Raw genomic sequence first — 26,316 nt, 5'->3', positions numbered from 1 at the left:
TAGAATGTTTGATTTTCTGGGAAATCGCTCAGGATCATACCTCTCAACTCTGCAGAATTTTGAAGAATGTCCAAATTATCGCCTCATATTTTTGGTCTGTTTCTCATAAATTTTATGGAGTTCTAGCAATCACTGAGGATTCTACTCACCAGATAATGAGACATTTGAGTGTGAGACTTCATATATTTCAGATAATGCAAGCTAATGCAAAACCTGTTATTCTAGCAGCTTTCTAAGTTTATAAGAACAATATTTAAAATCTGTCCCTGATTTTAGACCTTTATTACATCCCCCATCCATTTTGGCTTTGTCCAGAATTGTAAGCAAAGGTTGAAAAAGTATGCAGACAATAACTGTCCGGCACTAATGCTAGACATTAAAGTTCCACACTTAATGCATGTGGATGCAAAACCTAGAATATTAAAATTGTATGTATGTTTAAAAATTGTCCTTCGTTTTGAGCATTTATTCCCGTTATCCAAAATTTCTGATAATCTTCAGAAACACTCAGATCTGTTTTCATGGTAACTGCAAGCCCAGGTAGCTGGAAATAGCCGATGTATTACTCAAATTATCTTTTTCTGTCTGCCAGAGTTTGCAGTTACCTCAGAAAGGCCAATGTGAATGTTTCCATCGAAATTGCTACTCCGTCAGTAGTTTCAGGGCACATTGGGCAACCATTGTAAGGGGGATCTCAACCCCCCGTCACCCTATGGTTTGGCCACCCATGCCCCCACCTCCTCCTGTACTTTTGGCCTTGTCTGAGAAAATTTGAAATGTCAGTCAACTTGCAAAATTAAGGTGCTAAAACCGTTTGTATGGGCATGAGCATAGCTCTCAAACCGTCCACCCCCAAAATGTGGAACATTTCCTCTCATAAAGTGGAACGAATGAGCAGAATGTGGAACACATGCTAACAGTTTGCTAACAAGTTCGGCGAGGAATCTCAAAGGGTGTTTAAGAAAATGCTTTTATTTTTATAAAACAATTTTTGATAAATGAATATGATTCAGAATTACTATCCACTGATATTAGCTAAAAAAAATCTTGGTAATGAATGTAAAGCAGACTCTTTCGATGTGGAACATTGAGGGGCACGGACTTTTTAAGACTCGGAGGAAGCTTCTCGTAACGTACATTCGTGAAGTATGACGCGTGAGGTAGCTCTCGGTGGACAAGATTAAAACTAATTTGGATTACAAATATTACGAAAGTTGAAGGGACAACTGTTGATATAATAGTAATAATAGCGATCGCTCATTACAAAATGGTAGGAAGCGGTTATTTAGAAGTCATTCTCTACTTGCAGCAGCCGACGTTGACGAAATTAGCGACTAAAACTGGTATTTTATTGTGCTTAAAATACATTTTTGTTTATTTCTGTTTGCCTATTAACCACTGTAGAGTGAACGACAGTGTGCATGCTAGTGTTGATAGAAGGTACGCTAGAAGTTTCTTGTTAGACAAAGTTTGTTGCCTTGGTTACGTCAACAACATGGAATCTCCTTATTTCCCCTTATCGACAGCTTCAGAGGATTCTATCTATAGACCAAACTGAGGTAATTAGGACAGGTGAGTGCTTTTTCCTCTCAACTGTCCCTGATTTTCAGGGACATCCCTAATTTTACCTTAGATCTTAGCTCTGTTCCTCTTAATCCCTCAAAGTACGAGTGCCTTTTGGAGGAAAGATGGTGAATTGTACTTAATAAAAAGTTACAAGACTTCTTTTCCTTCAGGAAATGCATATTAATTCACGTTGTCTTATTCTGTTACAGTTTCAAGTTAATAAAACTAATATTTTAAAAGCGTCCCTGATTTTTTTCTGGATTTCTCCCTGATTGGGTGAGAGCTGTGGGTGAGTGTGCGACAGCAAACGTTATCACCCATTGAGTTTAGGCTGATCGTGTTGCCTTCAGATATTTTGTCCAGCACTATATACTACTCTTTTCGCCAGATGCATACTGGCAAAACCAGTAGCCAGTCACATATCCGTTTATTAGTGGCTATCCGCTGAGCTGCAAGGGTAGTATTTGGATTGATTTTACCCCCCTCCCTCAAAATTTCGGCTTCCGACAATGCTGCCCCTAACACATACGCACCGCCACATACTTCCTTATTCCAAACGTATATTGCGACTTTTAATAAATGTAACAAAACTGAAGCAGTTGCTAAAAAGATCATACCTCTCAACTGTCCAGATTTTTGATGCATATTTTTGCTCTGTTCCTCATAAAATGTGTGGTTCTGGCAAGTCACCAGAGACTGAAGTCACTAAATAATGACATATTTTTCAGTTGCAGGCTTCATACTGGAAAATGCATGCTAACATGACTCCTGTTTGCCTCATATGTTTCTCTCTGTATATATCTTATCTGTCTATATATATATATATATATATATATATATATATATATATATATATATAAGTTTTCTGGTGGTAGATCAAAATGCCCAGGTATTAAGAGTTTCATTCCTGTTGTTCAGAAATTGCAAAACCTATTACTTTATTAACCTTTAAATGAATTAAATTAATATTTTCAAAATTTCCCCTGTTTATTGAGCCATTATTCTCCATTTTTTTTGGTTTTGTCCCTAATTCATGATGAAAGAAAATCAGAGTTTAGTGAAGTGGGGCCTTGCTTCATTTACACAGTGATACGATTTGATTTTTTCCCCTTAGAAGCACATTATCACTGTTTCTGAAGTTTTTAAAAAAATGTAATGAATGTCTGAGAGTAGAACAAGAAAAGTGATAGCCTCCCTAAGTTAACATACATTATAATCTACTTTTAAACAGTGAGAAAGATGTGCTGTCGGCAGTATGTTGTAAAATAAGTGACGAACCAGTGTGGAATGCTAAGAGTTAATGTATGTCCTGTTGGTTTCCACAGTGGCCTTAAAAGTTTGTCTTTATTGTTCCTTCTTTAGCAAATTAGATGAAATTTGGAAAAGTGGCTGTAAGTATGAATGATGTATGCCCACTTTAAATCATCTTGCTTCTCTATTCACACAGCTGCACCAACTTGAGATGACAAAGTCTGCAGTTATCAAATGTCTTTTAAGGATGGCGATTTTGATCTAAACTGATTTCTTCTTTTCACGTGGACTTCCTGAAGTTTGTCAAAGTGCTAACTAAAATTAATTCTGGCATTGTTTTTTCTATGAACAGAGTGGGAGCTGGAGGCAAACTTTGCCTTCTCACCAAACTTGCAGTTCTAATGCAAGTGAGGAGTATTGGAATGGTTAGGGGAAGGCATCTCTGGAGTGAAGAAGAAGAAGAGGATGGTTCCCTTGAAGGTCTTAATGTTGGTGTGTGCAGAAATGCACTGGTTGAACATTTTAATGGGCCACAATACAGTCATCTCAGTATGAGAAAAACAAATTCCTGCTATGCTTTCTTAACCGTTGCTTGTCTCTTCTTCCCTGCACAGGTACTTTAATGTGTTGAAGAATACTTTTTAAAGGCTTTTTATTTTCACTGTTCACAAGTAAGCTTACTAGACAGCCCATGGTGTTTATAAATCTGAATATTTTGGTACTATGTCTTGAAGACCAAACCTGGCTCAAAAGTCAGTGCTGTGTTGAGGTATGGTCAATCACTAATGAACTCTTAAAGGGACAGTCCCAGAGATTTTTTGTTTCTATTCTGGTCTTTGTTTACATTTTCAGTCTGGCTTTCTGGCCATATCCCAGCTTTGGCTGTGGGGGTTGGGGGAGGGGTGCTTGCAGGAAGTTTCAATGGCCTTAGTCAAATTCCAGCTCAAATTGCAGATGTTCTCACAACTGTTCTCACTGAGTCATTCATTAGTTTCATATGTGCTTTTTATCCTCAGGAAAGTAGTCTTTCAGGAATTTTATAACCTGATTTGGTACTACCTTGCAGGAAAGCGTATGAGTAGTGCAAAGCTAAAACATTAGTAATCAGAGTTTTCTGTTCATTTCATTTCATATTTTATTTTGTGCGGATTTCTGAATGCTAGCTAAATGCTATGATGTTATGCATTACTGCCACTTGCTCTGTAGAAAGCATCAGAATAATGCAAGTTTTGAACAGTAGTAGAAGCAGTCTTCTTTTTTTTCATGTTTTGTTTTTTTGATCTCTGAATTAATTAATTAATTAATTAATTTATTTATTTATTTATTTATTTATTTATTTATTTATTTAGTTGATATTTGTTGACTGGGATTGTCCGACTGGGATTGTCCGACTGAGCAAAAGCCCTTTTTCAGCGTAGGCCCAGGGAGAAAAGCTGCACAATATTAGTAAGCAGGAGAAATTACAAGACTGAAGTGGAATACAGTTAAGAATATACAATAGTGCTAAATAGACTAAAGTCCATAAAAGCTCTACAGTACATCAAAGCAAGTAACATTATAATATTGCAGTACAATATAGTAAAAAATATACACAACAGAACAAAATGAAGCAATGACCATAACAGTATATGTAGATATAAACAGAAAAAGAGACGTTAGAAGAGGGCAGTAGGTTTAAAATGAGGAAATATGTAAAAACTGGCAAAAGAAGCATTGTGTTGTCATCAAAGGACAACTTTCACATTCATAGGTTCATAGATAGGTTCATAGGAACCTATGAACCTATATATGAATGGTGAGGATGTAAGAAGTAGAGGTGGTGAAGGTGGATGAGTTTAAATACTTGGGATCATTAGTTCAGAGTAATGGTGAGTGTGGAAGAGAGGTGAAGAAGAGAGTACAGGCAGGATGGAGTGGGTGGAGAAGAGTGTCAGGAGTGAATTGTGGCAGACGAGTAACAGTAAGAGTGAAAGGGAAGGTCTACAAGAGGGTACTGAGACCAGCTATGTTATATGGGTTGGAGACAGTGGCATTGACAAAAAGGCAGGAGTTAGAGCTGGATGTGGCAGAGTTAAAGATGTTAAGATTTGCACTGGGTGTGACGAGGGTGGACAGGATTAGGAATAAATATATTAGAGGGTCAGCACAGGTTGGAAGGTTTGGAGACAAAGTCAGAGAGGCAAGATTACGTTGATTTGGACATGTGCTGAGGAGGGATGCTGAGTATTTTGGGAAAAAGATACTAAGGATGAAGCTACCAGGTAACAGGAAAAGAGGAAGGTCTAAGATAAGGTTTATAGATGTGGTGAGAGAGGACATGCAGGTGGTTGGTGTGACAGAGCAAGATGCAGAGGACAGGAAGAAATGGAAACAGATGATCCGCTGTGGCAACCCGTAACAGGAACAGCCGAAAGAAGATGATGATGATGATAATGATGACTGTCATAATGGGTCTGTACAGTAGAGCAACCTGCAGTAGTTTTAGACAGTAATTCTGAGGTTGCTTTATTATGGAGTCAGAGAATACGTAAAGTGACTTCTAAGATTTAATATGAATTCACTAAACTGTATTTCTTTTTGGCTATACAACTCGCAGTTACGCTGTGTTGAATAATAAAGGAAATAAAGAGGTGCACAGTTAAGATAAGCTTTTTGACGAGTTCATAAAAAGTAAACACAGCGAGTCTTGCCTAACTACCCACACCACAAACACACACAAAAATGAATAGTCTTATTGTTTCCCAGTGATCATGGACTGAAAGCTTTGACAGGAACTGAATATTGTTAATTGTGTTCACCAAAGGAAATGAAAACAGGGCTGCATAAAGTAAATTGATACCAGGAGTAGGGTTGATGATGACATGGTAAGTGGGTGGTGACAACTGGGAGGTATCAGGACAAGTTTCTTTCGGTCAGAATTTTAGACTCTGGAATTGTCCCTTTAAGTTTTGGGATTATTTCTGCAGCAATTGCAGCTATACTCCTTTTAGAATTGCAGGATAAGGATTGAACTAAGGAGATTTATCTCCATTTCTTCATGGATCTACCATCCTATGGGAGTCTTGGCAGGATGTTCCCATCCTTTAACAAGATAAAAGGATCTTGTAATCATTGATCGCTCTTTAGGAGCCATTCCTGTTGGAGATGATCCTTTGAGAGAGGCAATACAGTGTCATAAGTTAGAAGGAGTTTAAGGAAAATATTTCCAGGTCCTGGATCTACCTCTTTGATACAGTTCCAGCAAATGTCTGCTTTTGCATCCCAACTCCACTGGACTGGGGATATCCCTCTGTTCTTTCTGCATTCCCAGGCCTATAAGAAAACTGAATAGAGTTAAAAGAATTTTCATATTTCTCAGGATGGAGATGTGTTGCAGATTGCAGGAGTATGTTTTCATCAAAACCTCTCCCGTAGCTGATTCTAGAGGTGCCCAAGTCCCTGGTTTGCAGAGGCAGACCTGTTTTAAGAGCAAAGGTAAAGAAGGTGATCACAGAGAAGGGCCCCTTTACTCGGGTCTATATCACGAAATTGAACTTCCAAAATGTCGAACACCGTAAGTTCGAACTTGGAAGATCGAATTCCGATAACATTGAAACTTCAAAACAGCAAATTTTTTTCCTAGGGAAAAAATTCGCTGTTACGAAAAACACACACATAACACAATCACACCAAACACCTTCAAATCCTACACTAAACCTAACATACACCACTATCTATGCACTATCCTTATCCCAGCCCTAACCCTAAAGTCCGTCACTACCACACACTTACCTGATCCGTGCCCTAACCCTAAAGTCCGTCACTATCGCACGCTTACCTGACCCGCGCCCTAACCCTAAAGTCCGTCAGTACCCGTTCTTACACTTACCTTGACCCGGTTCAAAAATGCTGAAGCCACAGAAAGGGCCAACCAAATTCATTCCCTGGGAAAGAATTCGGGTTTCCACGGCTTCGACATTCTCACCTTTCGAACTACCAAGTTCAGCCTTCCAATATTTGGCGTTCTTAATGTTCGATTTCTCGATAGGAACCCCTTTACTCATCTTAATAACAGGTTATTCTACATTCTTTATTACATGAGGGAAAAAAAATTGTGGTTACTTCTGAATCTCTCTGGTTTCAACAAACATATTCTGGTGTGCAGGTTTCAGGATGGTTGCCCTTCAGTTGTAGGTTTCACTTTTGCCTAAGGGGTTGGATGGCTACTTTGTATGTGAAAGATGCCTACTGGTGTATTTCAGTTTTTAGGTCTTGTAGTATAGCTCATCCTTCAGGTCAGACTGTATCAGTTTCAGTTTGCAATTTTCCCATTTAGTCTGGCAACTGCCTCCAAGGTGTTTACCAAACGCTTAGATCCTGCATTACCAGCCGTTAAGCTTAGACTAAGAGGCATTTGCATTTCCCATATTTGGATGATTGAATTGCTTGTGTCTCGGTGTCTGGAACAACTACATAGTCATCTTCAATGACCATCTTTCTTTGGACTCCTTCAGTGTTAATAACAGTTAGGAGAAATCAGATTTGCGAACTTTCCGGCAAAAAGTTTATGTAAGGGTTCTTAGTGGCGTTCCTTCATATGAGACCATTTCTTGCTGTAAACAAGATTCAGTAGACAGTGACCTGTTCCTGGGGGTAACATGTACAGCTTTACATTGTTCACTGATGACCAGGATCTTCATTCTGGTCTTGGCCAGTATGCCTGAAAGCATTCTGATAATTCTGCTGGCCAGGCTGAGTATGAGGAAATTTCACCACAGTTTGAGATGTGGTATTTGGAATCAGTCAGAGGACTTTCCAGAGAAGATGATTCCATGTCTAGTCAGTGGACTTCATTGATGATATCAGCTGCAAAGGGCAGTATTTGTGTTTATGCAATATTGCAAGTCCTAGCAACTGATGAATCAAAGATGGTGATGGGAAGGAACATTTGGAGCTTTGGCCATTCAAAATGTCCTGGTTTCCCTTACAAGACCCTCCACATCAGTTTGAAGATTGTGCTGGCAGGAAACTATAGTTTTGGGAATATTCATGAGCTGTCTCTGGCTGGGAACCTTATAGATTGTGGCAGATAACAACATTACAGCTTTGTAGTACAGTAAGCAAGCAGGAAGACATTCATGCCACGTGTGTAAGACGATCATGGATTTTGACCTTCAACCTTTATTCTTGGTCAGCTGTACATCCTCCATAAGTCTGGAATATTTAGTCATATTAATCCAGAAATGTTTTCTCAGTTAATGTCAGTCTTTGGCATTTCATGTAGGATTTATGTGCATCTGCATGCAACATAGAACTTTTAGAATTTTGGACCAGGGCCTAAGATGGTTTGTTGAGACCATGGTTGGGGGATTACATTTTGCATTTTTACCCAGGAGCACTCCGCCCAAAAGTCACATTTTTCTTTCCAAAACGTGTTTTCATTCCCTTTACTCCAAGACTAAACACTTTGCATGCAGAAAAAAACATAATCTAATAATTATGCTTGCCTTTTTTTCCTGCATCTGTCTCATCTGTTACATCACAACAGCTACTAAGAGTGGCACAGTAATTAAATTAGGTCATTTATCCCAACAACAGAGCCATTAAAAACACAGTGACATTTAAGTGTGCCTTATCAGTTACAGATTGCCGGCAAATATGTTAATCTAACTTGTTGCTTTCTGTCTCTGTACGATTTTGCATTTTTTCTACACTGTAATTTCTGCAAAATTGCATGTTTCTTCTGGAGTTGGGGAAAGAAGATTAACATCAAAGACTTTAATACAGTATTTAAAACTGTGAATGCAACACAAACCATTTCAGCCCAAGTAACACTTATTGATCACAGGGGTCAGACTTCTCACACTTGAACACTGAACTGCAGTTGTTACTTTGAAAAGAACAATTAACTCAGTACATTTTCAAGCCTGTCATTCAAACATTCCTTAAAATGCTGCAACATAGATGGCTACTAATGAAAAATCAAAGGAACCAAAGTAATTAAAAATGTGGATTGAAGCTGACAGTGAAAAGTAAGCAATCATAGCAATGTTGTCAACGGATGAGAGAGAAAACTACAGTAAACGATCCACTCATCTTAAAGGCACAATCCCGGAATTTGAAATTCAGGACTCAAAGAAACTTGTTCTGAGACCTCCCATTTGTTCCACCCACTCTTCCTCCTCTTCATCAGGACAACTTCTGGAATCATTTTACTTTATGCAGCCCTGTTTTCATCCCCTCTAGTGAACATAATAAATGGTATTCACTTCCCATCACAACCTTTACTCCCGATCACTTAATGAGAAGCAAACAAAACACACAGATTTTTTCCTTGTGTTTTAAGCACAACTCTTAGGGTTTTATTTATTTATTTATGTTCCGTTTAACTCCCATCGGATAAGTGCTAAGACTATGCCAAAACATTTTATTCTATTTTTATTTTACAGTTTGTTTACCAGGATAGTCCATTGGGCCAAGAAGAGCCCATTTTCAATGGCGTCCCGGGGAGAAAAGCTCCATGAACAACAATATAATATGAAGACAGTGCATTTACATTTATGTAATGCTATTGAAGAATGATGGTGTTACACAGCATGACAAAAAATACACAATTGCAGTGAAAATACAGTCAGAAAAGCAAAAGATAAAATTACACACACACACACAAGTAAGTAAATTAAAATACGAAAAATCCATTGGTGCATATTCCTGTTAGATTTGTTACAGTGTGAAATAACACAGGGTTGACATTACAGTTTTACATTAAATCTTACCAGAGTTAAAGTAGGATAGGGGGATAAGAGGTGTTAATTGTTGATTGTAAGAAGGGTGGCACAATAAGAAAAAAAGTAGAGCAAGAGTAGGAGTAAATTAGAAAAATGAAGATGGTAGTAAGAGAAGCTCAGCATGATGACGAGAGAAGTAAAGGAGTGTGAAAAATTGGGAAAAAAAGAGGTGAGTCATGTGGAATGACAGCAGGAACATTCCCAGAGTGTTGTGAGGTGGGAATGAAACAGGGTCTTAAAGGAAGAGTGGTTGTCTGTAGTCCGAATAAGAGGTGGCAAAGAGTTCCAGAGGTGAGCTAGGGAAAATGATAGTAGGTGTTTGCCTGGAGGACGAGCATGCTTGTGCAGCTCAAGCAAATTCTGGTTATTGGATCTTAGAAGTCTGTTGTGTAGGTGCATTTTGAAGGAGGAGGCAAGGGAGGGGCAGATGGAGGGATTAAAGATGAGTTTATGGGCATGATTAAGTTGAATGTAGGTAAGATGGTTGGGAAGTTTGAGCCAATTTAGTTTGTGTAGGGCATTGCAGTGGTGGGAGGAGGATTTATAGCCGGTAGCAAACTTAGAAATTTTGTTATAACAGGAGGGTAGCTTTGTTGTTAGTGTCAGAAGAAAAAATTCAAGCGAGTCACATCTGCCTCAGGTGATGAAAATTTCCTTTATTAACTGCTAACCAGATTACAGCAACATGTTGGCCAAGATGATCTCAATCTGATCAGCTTGGTTACTGACATCAACTTTTATACTTTCCTGTTACTAGCCAAAATAGCTTTTGTTACATTTCTAACAGTTGACAGTTGGCTATGAAAAACATCTAGGATCACAATTCCTCAGAAAAGAATGCTTTACCTCAAAACCACAGCTAGTGTAGAATGTTTACCTCAAAACCACAGTTAGTGTAGAACGTTTACCTCAAAACCACAGTGGTAGCTGGAATCTTCCAGAGCCTGCCTCAGTATTCAGAAGTATAGAAAACAGGTGTTATTTAAGTTCATAAGCAAACTACATCTATCATAGATAAAGCCCATCTTTAATAAACATGGTTCAATGACCTTTTCTTACCAACACTTCAGCAAATAGCATATTCATTTTGCTAGATGGGAGAAAGAGACAAATAATAATAATGTGTTTTAAAACTTTTTCTCTTAACATTTCCCCCCTCAAAACACTTTTATTTGTCTTTTATTTCAGCAATATATGGTAAAAACTTAAGCTTTTCTTTGCATACATTACTTCATTTGCAAGACAAACTTTTAAACTTCAAAACATTTGCAAAAGTCACATTTCAATGTATTCACTTTCACCAGTCTGTTGCAACTGCTGGTACATCGTTTTTGTAACAGCAGTATCAACCAGTCTTTGTAGAAGACCTCTGATACAGGGTATACAACAGCAACCACATACCACCACGATAGCTACAGCGACTCCGACGGACACCAGGAAACTGCTGATGAGATGACTCCATTTTCCAAACCACGCTCGTAGAAAGTCTGTAAAGGGATTATTTACCCCAGAGTTCTCTGCCAATTCTTAAAAAACTAAGAAGGGCTAGGGTATCCTTTTTACAACTTTCCTGCGTGGGTGAGGCCAATAAAATATCATCTACATACAACAGAACCTGGCTTCCCTCTGGGGGAACAAACTGAGCTAAATTCGCAGCCATTTCTTGTGCGAATATTGTCGGACTCTCACAATAACCCTGTGGCAACCTGGTGTATGTGTATCTTTTACCTTGGAAAGTGAATGCAAACCAAAATCTACTCTCCTTGTGTAGTGGTATGGAGAAAAAAGCATTGCTTATATCTATGACAGAAAAATATCTGTGCTGAGGTAGTAAATCATTAAGTAATGTATAGGGATCAGGGACCACCGGTGCTCTTGGGATCACAGCTGAATTTACTGCTTGTAAATCCTGAACCAACCTCCATGACCCATCTGGTTTCTTTACAGGAAACAACGGAGTATTGCAGGGTGAATCTGGGCATTCAACAAGAATTCCTACCTGTTTTAGCTGTTCAATAACTGGTTTAATTCCTTCCTCTGCTTGCTTACCTAGTGGATATTGGTGCTTACGAGGTCTAAAACCTGACTTTGCAGTTATACAAACTTCACCTGCTGTTTTCATCAGTCCCACATCCCCTTTACCTTTTTACCATAAATCTACAGGCAAGGCACTTAATGCACTATCTTCCTCTTGAGTTAGGAGGATTTGTCATGCCATTTCTGTTTTGTCATCCCTGAGGTGCACACTTGGTCGTGCCCAAGTCACCCAATTTAATCTTTGTACCTGGATCTGTTGATCTTTCAACTGACTTTCAGACATTGTGTTCCAAATCGTTACCTTTTTCGCCAAATCTACCCAATGTGTCCCCACTGCTTTAGTAACTGAGATATGTGGGCTATAACTTGATCGATATAAAGAACTCATTTCCTTAGTCAAAGTACAGGTTACTACTGTATTACCTTGCGTATCCCAAAACATATCATTCAAAATTATCCTTGCACACTTGTGCTTAAAGAATTCTTTTTCAAATTCTTTATCCGGACCAAGGGCCTTATAGAACATTGTACAATGCAAGTCCGCCGCAACCTGCGGTGACCCGCTCCTAGATTTACTTAGAGCTAGATTGATCAACTCTGTATCAACCCTCCCCGGGCCATCTGAAATCAAGTATCCGGACCAAGGGCCTTATAGAACATAGTACAATGTAAGTGCGCCGCAACCTGCGGTGACCCACTCCTAGATTTACTTAGAGCTAGATTGATCAACTCTGTATCAACCCTCCCCGGGCTGTCTGAAATCAAGTCTAGGCTATACCAGTAAAACAAGTCTTGTACTCCCTGTACTACTAAGCCATCCGCTAACCTTTTTGCCTCAATACCTTTAGGTGTGGGAATTGCCGCTATTCCAAACACATGCATCAAATCTCTTCCTAGCAAATTAACTGGACAAACTTTTGATATAATTACCCTACACCTAACAGTTTGGTTTGTTTGCGGATCTGTGAACAATAGAGGATGAGACAGTGGTTCCTTATAGATTTTCCTGTTTGCCGCTTTTACAAGGACAAACTCATCTGTTTCGCAGTTCGGAGGCAGAACTGCTGGACCCAAAAGTGTACGTGATGCACCTGAATCACATAAAAACTCCACTTTCTGTCCCTCAACCAAAAACTCTATCATGGGTTTCTGATCTAGATGCATAGCAATACCCAAATTTGCCAGGTTTATGACTTCACAGTCACAATCCCGCCCTTCCATTAGAGTGTTTCTGACATTCATTGTAGAGTGTGTCTGCCTCTTCATTATCCCCATAATGAAGATGGCGCCTTTCTTTACTATCATATAGTCATGCGGAGCCCTTGTTCGGAAGCTGTGGGGGATGTTGCCACTCTTCATAGTCGGCAGCGAAGTGCCCACGTCTACCGCATTTAAAACATTCTCCACGTTTTAACCTTTCCCTATAGGCTGAATGTCTACCCGGTTCATTTAACGTATCCCATTGCGGGCCCCCACGTTTTTTTTACGCCACCATGGCGCCCTTGCCCCCTTTGGTCCTGTACTAAGAATATACCACCATCATCCCCTACTGCTAGCACTTGTACTTTATTTTTCTTTTTTAGATTAGAATGTCGCTCAGCATGTCGTGCATATTCAAACAAAGGTTGCAGTCTACATGTTCTATGATCTACCATGTGCTTAGTAATAAAACTACTTATCGGAGCCTTACAACCTTTAAGAAAAGCATTCTTTAATTGCTGTTCATACGGACTATCATTAGTCTGATCCTGCGGAATCATCATTCCACAATGGTTATTGAACACTTCTGTCAGTCTTACAATATAGTGATCTACAGATTCATCATCATTTTGAATGCACTGATTTATTACTGTCCAATCTGCTCTTGGACGCCACTTATCAGAAATTCTCTTTAACAGATCAGTGACTCGTGTGTCTAACACGCCAGAATTATGCTTTAATGTAGTGCCGTCATCTGCCTTACATGTCCAAGTACCACAAACTAAGTGCCAATCTGGACCCAGGATTTGTCGCACTACTTGTTCTACTTCTAAACCATTTAGATGATAACTTAGACGCATACCAACTATGTCCTCAGAAAACTTTTGAAAATTAACCTTGGGATGAGGAATACCATCTGTAGCTCGTTTTATATCCTCTCTAGCCCAGGGACGATAAACTAAAATAGTTGGTTCTTGTCCAACATCTCCTGCTTGTGGGTTTGCAACTTGTATTAAGGGAAGAGCTTCTGAATGATCAGAAAGTTTAATAGCCCAACGTCCTTGCCCTGCTGGTCCTGACCTTAACTGCATAGGTTGGTCTACCTGTTGCAAAGCAACTTTAGGTACTACGGGAATTTGTGGGTAAATTGGAGGGGGTCACAACATTTCCTTGAGCAGCTAATAACCCACCCTGCTTTACAGATCCCACATAAACAGACTGATATTGAGCAGGTTTCCCCGGTATGGCAGCAGCAATTTCACCATACGGTGGGGCGGTTGCCTGCCTTTGTACTGCACAAACTGTGTGCTCATCCTCCTTATCTAAAAATAAAGCTACTTTTCCACTTGGCACCAGTGATCCCTTTTGATTTATTTTCTCTTTTTCCTGACACTGTTTTTCTCTTATAGCTCATTTATTTGCTTCTTCTAACCATTTTTGTGCTTGGGGAAATCCCAATTGTCTCTGCTTTTTAGTTCTAGTTCCTGCATCTCTTTTCAAATCTTTAACCAATTTTGCACAGGCATTTCAACTTCCACTTTTCAAAAATTTAACATTATTTTTGTTTAAACTTTTCATATACTTAGCATCAACATTTAAACAGACATCACTCTCACACTTGCAGCAACTTGAACCCATGTTTTCCTAGATTTCTTATTTTAGGACTGTATATTTTAGGACTGCATTTCTTATTTTTAGGACTGTATATTTTAGGACTGCATTTCTTATTTTAGGACTGTATATTTTAGGACTGCATCAAAATTATTTTTGCAGGGCTTATTACAAAATAGGGCTATCTTAACGGGGATCCTAACAAAATAACAGGTAATCCTAACAAAATAATCTTAACAATTATTCCTACCCATCCTTAACTAAAAATAAAACCCTTAACTAAAAATAAAACCCCTGTCGACAAGGTTAAATTAAATTAAAAGAAAAAAAAGGTATTTTCATCCTACCTGAACCAGATGAGACTCCGTTTCCCCTTTTTGGTTCGGAAACCGTCCCTCAGATAGGGATCAGAGAGCGGCCGGCCTGTTTCCAACGACAAATCAGTCGGAGGGCTTTCCGTCGAGGGAATCTTAAGATGAGAAACCCTCACCTGCGCAGGTTTTTCGGTCTCTCTGTCAGCCTGATCCATATCTTCGTAGAGGTTTCCGGTCCGAAGGACCAAAATGTCAGAAGAAAAAATTCAAGCGAGTCACATCTGCTTCAGGTGATGAAAATTTCCTTTATTAACTGCTAACCAGATTACAGCAACATGTTGGCCAAGATGATCTCAATCTGATCAGCTTGGTTACTGACATCAACTTTTATACTTTCCTGTTACTAGCCAAAATAGCTTTTGTTACATTTCTAACAGTTGACAGTTGGCTATGAAAAACATATAGGATCACAATTTACCTCAGAAAAGAATGCTTTACCTCAAAACCACAGCTAGTGTAGAATGTTTACCTCAAAACCACAGTGGTAGCTGGAATCTTCCAGAGCCTGCCTCAGTATTCAGAAGTATAGAAAACAGGTGTTATTCAAGTTCATAAGCAAACTACATCTATCATAGATAAAGCCCATCTTTAATAAACATGGTTCAATGACCTTTTCTTACCAACACTTTAGCAAATAGCATATTCATTTTGCTAGATGGGAGAAAGAGACAAATAATAATAATGTGTTTTAAAACCTTTTCTCTTAACAGTTAGAGAAGACTGAAGGTTGGTAAGAAGTGGGGAACCATATGGGAGAGAAGGAAGGTGTTAGAGAGTACAAGTTTAGTAGTGGGAGTGATATAGCGATTATGGCAGTAGAGCATGCCTAGTTTCTGGTGGGTTTTCTTTATATTGGTTAGTAGGTGGGTATCAAATTTTAACTGTTCATCAATAGGTTTCCTAGAAGCTTTACAAGCTAAACATATACTTTAATTGTGCAGCTGTCTTTTTTTTCAAATTATTCTGCATATCTTTACAGCCAGCAGCACAGCCAAAAAAGTATACAGCTGAGGGAGTGCATACTAAATGTGAGACTGCAGTATCTCCTTACTCCAGAATGCAGCAATGTCAGAATCAGTATGTACATCAATCACAAGTTGTCGTTTTCTACCACCCCATTGTAACAGTGAATTTTTGGACTTCATTGATTGAAGTAAGTCGCTTGTCTGGGCATGGAGTTGGAATGTAGAAATGTTTTACTTCTCATTCAAAACAGACGTAAAAGACATAAAGGGGAATTGCAGTTTCCCTGATGGCTTGCGTGTCCGCTTATGCTCGTGTAGATGCTTGCAGGTGTGCAGATACACTTGCGCAGATACTTGCGTTATGTGGGTGTGCAAGTGTATATGTGGGTTTGCGTGTGTGGGAATATGTATTTAAGTGTGTGTGTGTTGTATAGATATATGTGTATACGAGTGTGCATGTATATTTTTTTGCTAGTCCATGTTTCTAGTTTAAAATCAGTTTAGACAGGATGTTGCTGGAGGTACTGACATGTGTGACCATAATTTTCATATTTTACATCCACTGGTTTTAAATTGAGCACAAGAATCTGCAGGTTCTGAACTGCTGTGGCATATGCAGCTGCATTGTGAAAACACTGCAAAACCACTTCGTAGCATAATTCTACTGATGGTGAGGACACTATAATGTAAAGCAACATTTCATGTTCTTGCCAGTACTTCTACTTACCCATTCTCCTTATATGACTGGAAACTGCATCTTAGACTCTAGTTTGCTCCAGTGGTAATGCAGCTGTGTTATAAACACTGTTTTCTGAGGACTGTAAGGTTTGTATCCTATACTGTAGACTACCCTTTGTTGGTAAAGCTAATGCAGACCTGGCTGGCATTTCATTTCAGGTAAGCAGATGTCACAGTATTCCTGCTCTCTTGATGCAATTATAAAGGCGTAAGTGCTACAGTCCTTTAACTAGTTAGTGCTATCAGAGTTTTATTTTTGTAAATATATTCAAATGGTGAAGTGGTTTATTTTTCTGTGGATATATCTGTATGCGAATATGTGTGTGGGTATGCGAATATGCCTGTATGCGAGTGTGGAAGTGTACATGTGGGTGTGTAGATGTATATGTATGAGAATGTGCATGCAGATGTGCGTCTATGTGTTTATGTGAGTGTGCGGATATGTGTATATGTGAGACTGCGTGTGTATGCCGGTGTGCAGATGAGCGTGTATTAAAGTGTACATGCAGATATGCGGAAATGCATGTAGGTGAGTGTGCGTGTATGCAAGTATGCCTGGGAGAGAGAAAGAGGGAAGGGAGAGCTGTGTGTGTATGCATGTGTGGAGAGAGGGAGAGGAGGACATCCTAAAACTGTTACTTTCTGGTTTACTTCAGTTACCTGCCAAGCATTTTTGGACAGGATTAAGGTGAGTATAAGAGAATACTTGAACTAATTTGCACTAAATTATGTCTAGCAGTTAGTACAGTGGATTAATTTTCAAACTGTTAATTAGCTCCTTCCTATAAAAGACAATGGAGCAAAAATATATATGCAGAGAAATAAATCATGTCACCGTTTGAATACATTTACAAAAATAAACTAATAAATAAAATGCCTGGAGCATTAACATAACAAGATCAGTGTCCTTGTTATTTGATGAGATGGTTAGCAGGTTTTGTTGCTGGGATTGTGGATTCAGGACTGAATTACAGAGTAATTTTTGGTCTAATCAGTGAACCATGTTAGAAAACTTAGTAATTTCCAGTAATGGTGAGTTTTTTACTGATTGCTGTTTGTTTGATCAGTACTAGTTCATTAGCTGGTTGGCAGGGGGAATGAATGGTTTTGAATATCTCCCCTGGGTGGTTGGCTGATTGTGTATGTGGTGAATTTGCTTCTTGAGTTGCTCGTAGCTCAGTTAGATAATTAAATTGCCGACTGGGTCGGAGGAAAAAAATAGTTCCTTAGTTACTAATAATTTTTCTTAGGAGGCGAGTAAGTAGTTCAGTGCTTTATTGGTTAACGTCTCATTATCCATTTGTATCAAATTGCCTTTTAGTGAACTTGAATGATCAATCCTGATGAAATGAACTTAATAGCACTGGAAATGTTTACTTGCCCAGACGTTCTCTTATTGTGAAGCCAGGTATGTTTGCATGAATAGTATACAGAGTGAAGCCCTCTGAATGGAAGGTGTTGAGGAGAGCTTGTCCTTCATGTAAAAACTTGCTGATGAACACCCATTCATTTAAGCAAATTATTTCAAATGTTGTTCTGAAGTGACACTCCATGAACCATATCCAATTTTTCTTTGTAGCTGGGAAGACATTTTGTTGTTTCACTAGACTGCACTAAACAGGTTTAAACTGGTTTTATGGTTAGCTGTTTTTTTTTTGAGTAGTTAGCTGTGGGGTTAATTTGATTAATACTTGTCCATGGTTAGCTGAGTAATTATTTGTTTGATGGAGTAGCTAATCGGTTAGTCAAGTAGTGAATGATTGATTTATTGAGTTATTGGTTGGATGGATATATACCTACCATCAGACAGCATAACAGTTTTTATGGGATAAGTGCCTGCCAGTCCCAAATATCTGTACCAAGTTCTTGAGGCATACTTAACCCCGCTGACAGTAGGAATGTCATCACCATGCCTCCCCAACGCCCCCCAAGTGGCATGTATCGTGACTTAATTTCCCTTGCAAAGCGTATTATTTAAGTTTTGTTCCCCACTTAAAGTTTAAGCGTTGGAGTATTCTTGATCTTCATGACCATGCTAAGAAAGTTGTAATCACTAACCATTTGACTAGAGACTCAGGCAGATCAAAAAAAAGTTCCAAACTTCAGAGATTGCTTTTCTGCCTTTACTCTTTCACATTAGGGACAGAACACTCGATTTTATCTGGGGATATTGGTGTCAGTACAAACTGAACTGCTCACAGCCATTAGGATCGAATCTGAGGGCAGTGGTAAAAATACTGCTGACCGTACCTAGGCAATCTTAATTTTATTTGTTTTATTTTATTTGTATACTAGCTTATTGTTGTGATTGGGATTGGGGTGGATAGCTGAGAGCCAATAACAGCAGCGAGATAAAACTTTGGGGGCAATGTTTCCACTCTGTATAATTTTTTAAACTGCACTGGCAGACAACCTTTACTCTGTGGGCAGCAGTGTCATTACTCAGCGCACATAGTGGCAAGGATCCATTATGTGGGCAGCGGTTACACAGTACAAAATGCACACAACAGCATACCTCTCAACTTTTGCTGATTTTTGCCTTAGTTTCATATTTTTTAACTTGTCCTTTCTGTGATGTTGGATTTTCTATTTAATTATTAAGGAATAGAGTCAGTCAGTAATGCCATATTTCTTATTGTTCAGAAAATGCATGCTGGTGCAAAACCTGTTGTTCAATTGACCTTTAAAGAGAATTACAGCAGGCCTCTCAAATGTCCTTGATTGTACTGAACATATCTGATTTTGCTTATGTTCTGTCTTGTCTCTTGTAAAATGTTTTATTTTTGGTGCATTACTGAGAATTATGGTAAGTCAGTAATGTCATATATTCAGTGCAATACATTTTAGTATTAAAAAATGCCTGTTGGTGAAAACATGTTTAACTGTTTTTATATATATATATATATATATATATACATATATATATATATATATATATATATATATATATATATATATATATATATATACATATATATATATATATATATATGTTACTCAGGTAAGCCCATTGGAGAAAAGTGTCCTTTTTCAGGGGCTACAAGGACCACTATCTGGTTAGGTAGTTTGCTCAGTTACACAGTAAGCAAATGGAAGGGAAAGGAATCAAACCCCCTGTATCCTTTGGTTACAGGTCATAAATCTTTAATAGCTTGGAGTCTTAATCCTCTGAACTAGCTGTCAAATTGCCAACATTTCTAAGTGAATTACAGTAAAAAAAAATGTCCCTAACTGTGGGCTTTTGACACCACATTATTTTTTTTGTCCAGAATTCGGAAACTTAGAATTGCCAAAGGTGTAACTCTTGTAATATTTAAATTATTTTTAAACATAAAAGGGGTGCGGATATGTATACATAGGTTAGTAAGAAAAAAGGGAAGCAAGAAGGGGAGCATACACAAGAGAAACCCATGGAGGTAGAGAGAGGGAGGAAGCAAATATTTTAATGTGAGATAGACCCCCACTTTTAAAACTGAAAGCTAGCAAGGAAGGAAGTGAAGGTAAAGAGTGGCACACAGACAGGGGGATTTTTTTCACCAAGTAAAAGTGCCCCAGTTGAAAGAAGGTTGATGCTCAGTAAAGAAAGTGTTTCAACTGCTAAATTTCCAGGCATTTGGCTTGATCTGTCCAAACGTGACCTAGATAACCAATCACAGATCGTTTAAATCATTAAGGGCTCAGTTCATTGCCTACATTTGGTGGATGGGATCAAGCTGAAAGTCTGAGAGCTGTAGAATTAAAATGTTCAACACATACAGTATCCAGCCTACCAAGTCTTTACATGTATTGCTTACAAATATACATTAATCCAGCAAATCCAGATGGTCAACTGAGCAAGTGACAAGAAGGGAATCCACAGTCTCCACCCTCTCCAGCAGTTTGCAAAGCCACATTGTTTTAACTAAGCAAATGACAAGAAGGGAACTTACTTTCATCTCCAGTATCCACCCCCACCCAGCAGTTATACCAACTTTGTGTCCATCTCCGCTGACTGTGATAAAAAATACCTCTCAACCTCTTCGCTGAAAAATCAGGGGCAAAGGCAACAAATAATGCAGAGACAAGACTCGCTGGGACAGATTTTAGATATCACTCTTACATACTGAGAAAGTGTCTAGAATAGCAGTCTTTTGTACTGAAATGCATTTTCTTAAGGATACAAAGTCTACAAATAAAATTACTTTCATTCTTTAGCGACTGCTGCAGTCATCAATGATGTGCTAAAAAAACCACAAATTTTACAAAGACCAGAACAAAAATATGAGGCACAGATGTCTCAAGTTGCTGTCCTCAAGAATACATGTATTTATTTATTTATTTGCGTGTGTTTACCGTGAAAGTCCAACTGAGCAGAAAGCCCCTTTTGAGTGGATACACAGGAAATAAGAATGAATGTAAAAACATAAGAATTACAGAATAAATTAAAAATGATTGTAATATCACATTAGACAGAAAAATAAAATATATACATGTATAGGAGGTGATGTAGTTAAAATCAAACTGAGCGAAACATAATTGTACACTGAAGGTTCAGAGGACAAGTGGTACTGAAGACAAGAGAATTTCTGTGCAGACTTACTTTTCTCATGTATTAAGAAATGAAAGAAGCATAAAAGGAGAAAGGGCAGTTAAAGAGGGAATAAGAGGTGGAAATCAAAAAACAAAAAGTGCAACACAGAAAATGTGGAGCAGATAAAGGTTATATAAGTATGCCAGAGATATGTATCTCTGGGATTAAGAAAGGGCTGCCACCAGTGGCAATTTTACTGCTAGGGATAGGGCTTTCTGATTTATAGACAACCATACCACAGTGATTCTGTGTGGTTTGTAGAATCACAAAGACAGACTGTGCCCCCAGCTTACTATAAATGAGGCATTCAAGAGGTGTATTTAATAATGTCAATTAGTCTTCCCCACAAATGCCTGTGTCAAGTGATTTACACAGCAAAGCAATTCATAGAACTGTTTTTCTGCTTAAACTAACCCCACCAGCTGCATTAATTAACATGTCCAAAACCCCATGTTAACCTATTACTTTCATTTGGAAAGACTGCATTAGAGGTAACTACCAGGGAGTTTAACAGATGGATAGTGGTCAGAGAACATTATATGTATGTATGTGTGTACGTGTGTGTGTGTGTGTGTGTGTGTGTGTGTGTGTGTGTGTGTGTGTGTGTGTGTGTGTGTGTGAGAAAAGGTATGAGTGGTCTCACAGGTATGCATCAGGTGAGGGGAGTTTTCTGATCTATAATGATAGTCTTGTGTGTGTATGTGGGGGTGGGCTGCCATTTCCATAAACTCCTCTAAATTTATGTGCAAAGACAGTCATACTGTTGTTTAGCATGGAGCACATACTGTGCAGTAAGAAGTATGAAACACTATTATCTGGCATTATTCATCACCATCATCAACCTCCTTTTTCCCATGTTCTACTTGGTGTCACTGTGTTATGTCAACTGTTGCCATCTTTCTCTGTTAAATGCCACTGTCCTGCCTTCTTCAACACGCATACCTGACTGTTGCAAGTCTTTTCTCACACAGTCTATTGACTTCTTTGCTGGGTGCCCTTGTTTCCTTTTGCCGTCTTCCTGTCAGATCTTCTTCACCAAATTGTCTTCTGCTTTTCTGCAAATTTGCCTGAACTACTGTAATCTGTTTTCTTTGACCTTTTCTGCAGTTGAAGCTACTTTGGCTTCTGCTCTTATGTCCTGATTTCTTTGTCTGTCCCATAGTATGTACCCTACCACCCATCTCAGGTACTTCATTTCCATCACCACTAACTTCTTCAACTGCTTTGCCTTTACTGCCTAGGTTTCCATATCATACAGTAGCACTCGTTACATCACCATTTTGTAAACCTTATTTTTCAGCTTCTTTAGCATTTGTCATATACCACATATGACATTATGCCAGTTGGTTGCATCCCCTCTGATTCTAGCTTTGAAATCTTCATTCAGACTTCCCTTGTCCTCAAACATTCCTATGTTCCTGAGTTACAGCGCATAATCTGATACAGTACTGGTGGACTTGCTGTACATCTGCAAGTCTAAGACCATTAGAAATTCCTGATTAGAGGACCTAAACCTTGTTTGCAACTTAAATAGAACATGTGGCAGGACAGGCATATGTCACAGAGACTACCCTACTACCTCTGGAGCAGGCTTCCTATCCATGTAGAGTAGAGTTCATCCCTGACCCTATTTAAATGCAACCTGGACTAATGGATGGGGAATCAGAAATTTAACCCTAGGCTGGTACCTGTGCCCCCAATGGACAGAGGCAGCTTTGCCACTTAAACCCAACCAAATACTCTTGGGAAATGTATCCTGTCACTTACAAATAAAAAAACATGGCTAGGCTTAAAAAGGCTTTCTAGGGCCATCAGGCTAGTGATCACCTATGAGACAGTGTGCATAATGGACAATTAATACAAGTACTTTGGGTATAGAACCCACAACCTTTACATGACAGATGTGCCTAAAGTGCATACAGGGGGCTGTAAAGTAAAAGTAATGGTACTTGTAAGAGGTCTATGACAGAAAATAAGATTTTCCTCAAGCATACAAAGAAGGCTCTATAGATGAGGTTATGGATACATGTGGCTGACATGATGTTTCTTCACATGATATAGCTAGGCACTCACAACAGTACAACATGCATATCTTTGTTATCGGAGAGATCTCAGAATACACTCACTGCTGTTTCACTTTTATATGACTGAGGTAACGTGGTTAGAACATTGTGGTGATGCTACAGCAATAGCTAAATAACATTAGAAGAGTAACATTCACAGACCACTTAAAGGTGTACCTGTGGCAGACATCCAAGAAATGCAGAGGAGCTTCACAGGATGAGCTGAAGATTTTTGATTGTCATGGGAAAGCATGGAGTATCTATGTCATCTTACCAAAGCCAGGACAAGTGGCTTATAAATGGATGTACACCTGTCTGGATGGCTGTTGGCATACCATTATAAGAAATTAGTGCTAGACATAAGGTGCCTACTAGCATGCAGTAATTATTTTGTATAATAGAGAGACAATGAAAAGGAAGCAAAGCACAACATAGTATGATCAGAAACTGCATGCATACCTGCAATGTTTCAAGTATAGTCAAAAGAAATATGACATTGTTTTTTGGTTGTATTACTGAGGTTGTACATATAGTGGTACCCTTTTGATTAACATCCTCCCATAACATAGTGAGGATTCTACAATGCATGGTCTCATAACAAGTAGTGGAAAAGAAATTTTAATCCAGCCATAGTGAGTACTATATTAAGGAATGATGTTAATGCAATACAGACTGTCATTGTATTATAGAGCAAGTTTCCATCAGTGTGCTATGTATCTTCACTAATGGCAATGACATACTGTTACCACCTGCCCCACTTTATGCAGGACAGTCTCTACTTGGGCAGTTGTGTCCTGTGGGAAAAACATAAAAAAATAACAAATATCCTGAGATTTTAAAACAAAAATCTGTCTCCTAAGTTTCCTTTAAAAGTTGCTATGAAACAGTATGTAAAAAAACAAATTGTGCAAAAACGAGCTTTTAGTTTGGCAATAAACTGAAGTCCTGTCCTTTGTAATAGTTATAAGTGTGTTTTTTCCTGCAAAATTTCACATTTCAATAAAGTCCCACTTTTGCCACTTGACCTTGGCAGCCCTACAATGACACCATGTGAAATTGTGCAAGGGCAGTATATGATGTCAAGCATATAAGAAAATGCTGTGTTTATCTGTGTTGACTTGCCATAGTGGACAAGCCATAACAAAGTATGTGGTAGTAATCAGAGTAGGACAGTAGTTGTGTCACTGCTCTGACATCACTAGTACCATGTGAGTAAGTTGGATGGCAACAATAGTTTGAATGGTGTCATGTAGAACTACGGATTGTTAGACTGGGAATCAGCCACTCAACAGGCATTTGCCTGCACAGTATGATGACAAAAGCCTACACATTATCTTTTCAGCTATATGTTCATAGATAACTGTGGAACAAGGCACAGATGCTTACAATTGTAGAGTAGACACAGAAATAAAAATGCTGATGAGCATTATTATAGAATTCATTGACACATCAAGATGCAGCATGTATAGTTCAAAATGGCTTGACTAGTAGACAAAACTTAGCAGAAAATAAAATATTAAAGAAAGAAATGTGTGTTTAATGTCTGAACCTTGCATCACGTGTGCTTCTACATAGGTTCATAGGTGTGTACTAGGCTAATGGCCCTGGAGCCTTTACAAGCTTAGCCCTTAGAATTACCCTGGCATCGAGCAGATGTAGAAAAAGTCAGATCATAAAATCAGGGCACTTGGTAATATTCAGAAATCAGTACATTATACTGGAAAATAAAAGGAACACAATACTGTCTGTACTAATGTTTCTACCTTGCAACATACACATGCTTTTTGTTACAGAGCTACCTACAGGCCAGAAGCCCATTACACTTGGCTAGGATTTAGAGATAAAAAAACAATACAACATGAAAATATAAAAAGAAAGAGAAAACTCTCCTATTGCTTGAAACGTGTATCATTCTGATTCTTTCTGCAAAGTAAGGGGCATCATGTCATAAAATCATTACACTTAGCTAGCATTCAGAAATCAGCACAAAATAAAATATGAAATGAAAAGAACAGAAAACTCTTGTTTACTAGAGTTTTAGCCTTGCATTTCTCCTATGCTTTCCTGCAAGATAAAAGGTCATATAATTCCTGTAAGGATACTTTTCTCTGAGGATAAAAAGCATAGGCAAAACTAAAGAATGACACAGTGAGAACTGTTGTGAGTACAAATGCAATTTGAGATGGAATCTGGTTAACACCTTTATACTTCCTGTAGACACCCTGCCCCCAACCCCCCACAGTGAAAGCTGTGACATGCTCAGAAAGCAAGACTGAAAATGTGATCAACAGCTAGAATCAAAACAAAAAATCCCTGGGACTGCCCCTTTAAGGATTTCTTTCTGCCCCAGTAGCATGACATAAGCAAAGTGAAGCCATTGACTGGAAAAAAAAAATAATGCTAGCCATGGCAGCCTCCTTCAGAGTATTTTGGGGTATAACAAATTAGAAAATAACAGTAACCATTTACTTTGTTACAGAGGCATTAGAAATGCAGAAAAGATTTGCTGAAAAACATGTTTTTTTCAGTTATGTGGTATGGTTATCCTTTAAAGGCACATGATACTGCGGTTTGCTTATACTGTCTAGTCCTGGCACTGATTCACTCTTATAATTTTTTATCAACTTCTCTGTTTTTTCTATTGCTACACAATTTTCTAAAAAAAAAAAGTACTTTTTTGGATTTTTTTTTTTTACTTTCCATTCTTCTTGCCCATCCATAGGTTCATAGGTGTGTACTAGGGTAATAGCGCTGGAGTATTTACAAGCCTAGCCCATAGGATTACCCTGGCATCGTGCCACCCAACCTTAGATCCTAGTGCCTCTGTCGAGTAGAGCCACAGGAGTGATCCCCGGGGTGAATTTTCTATTTCCCATCCACTCATCAAGATTTCTCTTGAAGAGGTCCAGTGAGGTGCTCTGCTTGACATGTATGGGAAGTCTATTCCATATCATTGGCAGTCTCTGTGTTATAAAACCTGTCCCTCCAGCATGTTCTGTTGATCGTGGTAATGAGGTTGAGGTCTCTGGAGCGTGTGGTGTGGAGGGATTGGGATTTCTTTAGATGTAGCATTTCTAACAGAGCTGGGTTAGACATAGCTTTGTAAGTCAAGCAGAGATTGCCTCTAAGTAGGTGAAATGAGACAGAGAATAGTTGGAGTTTTTTGAGTCTATC

General features: G+C 38.6%; 1 protein-coding gene across 3 annotated transcripts in view; it reads left to right on the top strand.

The window, feature by feature from the left end:
• Window positions 1-670: 670 nt before the first annotated feature.
• Window positions 671-26,316, top strand: part of PPP1R36 (protein phosphatase 1 regulatory subunit 36) — a 1,152,634-nt gene continuing 1,126,988 nt past the window's right edge. Inside the window, exon 1 of one of the 3 annotated variants that reach the window (XM_044074376.1) lies at window positions 671-1,343. The gene's annotated coding sequence lies outside the window, so the exon portion shown is untranslated. Of the gene's footprint in view, window positions 1,344-1,488; window positions 1,573-26,316 lie in introns of those variants that run through there. The other 2 variants (XM_044074378.1, XM_044074377.1) reach the window with 2 other exon arrangements.

This window comes from Protopterus annectens, chromosome 6.part0 (assembly GCF_019279795.1).
Source record: "Protopterus annectens isolate FY-2018-M chromosome 6.part0, PAN1.0, whole genome shotgun sequence".
Taxonomy (NCBI): Eukaryota; Metazoa; Chordata; order Ceratodontiformes; family Protopteridae; genus Protopterus; species Protopterus annectens.
Note: the sequence above shows the minus strand (reverse complement) of the source record. Positions and strands in the feature narration are given on the sequence as shown.